The 3,686-nt window shown below is 44.6% G+C and overlaps 1 pseudogene; it reads right to left on the reverse strand.

The window, feature by feature from the left end:
- Positions 1 to 2,216: 2,216 nt before the first annotated feature.
- On the reverse strand, positions 2,217 to 3,500 carry LOC101587389 (annotated as a pseudogene).
- Positions 3,501 to 3,686: the final 186 nt, after the last annotated feature.

The raw sequence follows: 3,686 nt of genomic DNA on the forward strand, positions 1-3,686 counted from the left end.
GAGAGAAAACATTCTCTCAGGCTCTCACAGAGAGCACATTGGCCAAGCAATGGCCGTGACTCATCCACATGGCTGACACTGACAAAGGTTCTGCAACCTGAGGTACAGGATCTCAGGATAAATCCTGAGGAGATTTCACTGATCTTATCAGACCCAAAAGCTAAAACTCTTGTTTCATAGGTCCTGCTTTACCTTGGTCTTAACCATCCAACAGAAAAGTATAAAAACAAAGTATAAGAAGTAAAGCCATGCTGTTATGCTGAGCTGTAGGGGACAAAGGTCAACAATTTCTGACATTGCCAGTGAAGTGGAAGACCCAATACTATTATGGACTACTGGACTGCTTTAGAATATTTTGCTGAGTTAACACACCTATAATATTCAAGTAACGGAACTTAACCAAAAAAGGGGATACAGATGAATGTCCATTTTGTATCTGTGTATTCAAAGTGGTTAGGATAGATATGTAGTTACATTCTCTTAATGAATAGAGGGATTTGTTCTAATGGTGTTTGTTTGTAAATAGGATGTCATGTCCTCATCTTATACAACAATTAACCACTAGGAAGAATGTATGCAGTGTGTTAATTATTGAATCTGTCCTACCAATTTGGTTTGAAACTGTCTCTTTGCTATTTGTTTCTCAATAAAATTATGGAAAAAAAAGAAAAGAATGAGAGAAAAGGAGCTGGGGAGATAGCTCGGTTTTCTAAGGCACCTGCTTAGGCAAGCACAGGGACTGTGGTTTGATCCCTGGAACCACATGGTGTGCCAGGCCCACCCCCAGGGCAAGCTGAGCAGTCCACACACACACACACACACACACACACACACACACACACACACACAAAGAATGAGACAATATATCTAGAGTGGTGCTGCATATCTGTGATTCCAGCACTTGGGGTACTCAGGCAATAAGATAGATATGAATTTGAGGCCAAATTGAGTTGCAGAGTAACTATAAGTCCAGCTTGACTCTATCTCAAAAATCAAAACAGAAAAGAACAAAAGAGGGAGAAAGGACACAAATACCATGACCTTACTGAAATTTAGAATATTTTAATTAATTTTGGCTTTTTAATTATTATTATCATTATTATTTTTTATGTATTTTTGGTATAGTATCTACAAGGTCTTACTACACAGATCAGACTCCTAGTGATACCCCTGTAGCCTCCCAAGCACCAGGATTACAGGTGTGTGCCACCACGCCAGGACTCTGTTGCCGTCTCATTGTGCTCCCCCAGGATGGGGTCAGTTTCGCAGACTGGGGATCGAATCCCAGGCTCCTGTGTCTGTTTAAGCAGGCACTTTAATCCACTGAGCTATCTGGCCAGCCCACTTTATTTAATTTTCAATACTACAAATGACATAATTTGGGAGAAGTGGACAATGCTTAAAATATTAAAAACAAAATTTATTTAAAAATAAATATAAAGTCTAAATAGATCTATTAAAATTAGAGGCTTTGGCACCTAGATAGCATCAGAAAAATTCTATGAAACACAGGATCCCACAAGAGAAAAGTAGACTCATTGCATACGAGGCCACCATTAAACTGATACCAAAACCAAATGAAGATATCACAAGAAAATTATAAGCCAATATCTCTTGTGACCATAAATGCAAAATTTTTCAGCAACATCTAAGGCAAGCCAAATCTTTGTCTGTCTTTGTGTTTGTCTGTTTCTCTGTCTCTCTTTTTTTTCTCTCTCTCACACATGACTATCTATCATCTATCTGTCTGTCTATATCTTATAGTCTATCCATAAACAAACTGTGTTTACATAGGAGAAAAGATTAATTTAACATCTTTTGGGTGCCTTCCCCTTAGCTCAGTTCTTTAAGTGGCTGCTTCAACAAAGCAGTCAGGCTCAGGTTGCTGTGGTTCGATCCCCACAACTCAAGCCAGCCAAACGTGCCCTGAAGGCATTTGGAGAAAAAAAAATCTTTTATTATTATTGTTCCCTAAGTGTCTTTGGTTGTTACAGGGTCTCACTACTCAGATCAGACTCGTGGTGATCCTTCTGTGTTCAGCCTCCTCAGCACTGAGATTACATGTGTCCACCACTCAGCCTGGACTCTGTGACTGGCTCTACCAGCCCTGGGGGTGGGGCTGGCATGTCATGTGGTGCTAGGAATTTTATTTTTTCCAGTGACCTCTGAATTTTTATTTGCTTACTATTTCCCAAGGACACCCCACTCCTATTGCTTCAGTGTCTCAACACTTTGGTATTACTGTTCTCAGATACTAATTTTCCATCCATGATTTTGCAGGTGGTAGTTCTCTGGATGGTTTGCATTGTGGCACTGCTGCTGTCCAGGGCATCGCTGAGATTGAAGTCTTCCCCATCTTCTACCAGGCGGCTGTACTTGGCAATCTCAGCCTCCAACCTGACCTTGATGTTCAGCAGGGCCTCATACTTCTGGGCCTGGCGCCGCCCCTCTGTTCGAGTCTGTGCCAGCTCAATCTTCATTTGCAGCAGGACACCATTGCGTTGCTCTATGCGCATAGTGTAGCAAGCCTCCAGGTCACTCAGGCTGTTCTGCAGGCCAGTCCTCAGATTTCACATGGATTCTAGGTCAGTCTCCAAGGACTGGGTCATGCACTTCAGCTCTGTGAGTGTCGTCTCTGCAGCTCCAACCTTAGCAGACTGCTGTGTGGTGCTCTCCTCAGTCTGCTGGGACCAGTACATGTCCAGCTCTCCTCAGTTCTTCTGAGCCCGAGTTGTACTGGAACCTGATGTCTGCCATGGTCTTGCCAAGGTCCTGAGATTTGGGCACATCCACCTCCACAGTTAACCCAGAGCCGGCAATCTGCTCTTGAAGGCCTCTGACTTCAGCCTCCTGTTTCTTCTTCATGAGTATCAGCTCCTCCTTCAGAGTCTCAATTTCCTTCTTCAGCTGCAGCCCAGTGATGTTGGTGTCATCGACGACTTTGCGAAGCCTGTGGATGTCATTTTCAACAGAATGACGCATGGCCAGCTCTGTCTCATACTTCACTCTAATCATCAGCAGTAAGACGAGCATTGCCAATCTACAGGCTGAGGCGGGCTTTGTCCAGAAAATTCACGAAGATCTGAGCCTTCAGCTCCTCGATGGTCTTGAAGTAATGGCCCCAGTCTCTGACCCAGGACCTGTTCTTCTCCAGGTGCTCCCGGATCTTGCTTTCCAGCCTCCGATTTTCAGTCTCCAGGCTCCTCACTCTCTAGATAGGAGGCCAGGTGGTCATTCAGGTCCTGCATGATCTCCTTCTCAGTCTAGATGCTGCCCATGATGACCAGACCACTGACCACTCCTGCAGCCAGACCCATGGATGCCATGTCACCCCAGAGGATGGTGGAATGACACATGGAGACCCAGTAGCCCGAGCTCCAGGTGCCTACATAGAAGCTGGCAGTGCTTCTGGCTCACCTGACTGGTTGGCTGGGGGCCTGGACCAAGCCCAGAGACTGGTAGAAGGTGGAGAAGGTGGTGGAGCCGGTGGTGATACTCATGCTGCCTGGGAAAGAAAGCGAGAGATCAGGACTCAAGTTCGGTCGTCCCCAGTGCCAGGAATTGAACCATGGTCTTTATGCTTGCCTGCACTCGCCTAAACAGGTGTTTTAGTCCACTGAGCTATCTTACAGGCCCAACTTGATATCTTAAAATTTAAAACAATTGCATTTTGAAAAATACTTTTA

Source organism: Octodon degus, unplaced genomic scaffold, assembly GCF_000260255.1.
Source record: "Octodon degus isolate 3935 unplaced genomic scaffold, OctDeg1.0 scaffold00190, whole genome shotgun sequence".
Classification (NCBI taxonomy): domain Eukaryota; kingdom Metazoa; phylum Chordata; class Mammalia; order Rodentia; family Octodontidae; genus Octodon; species Octodon degus.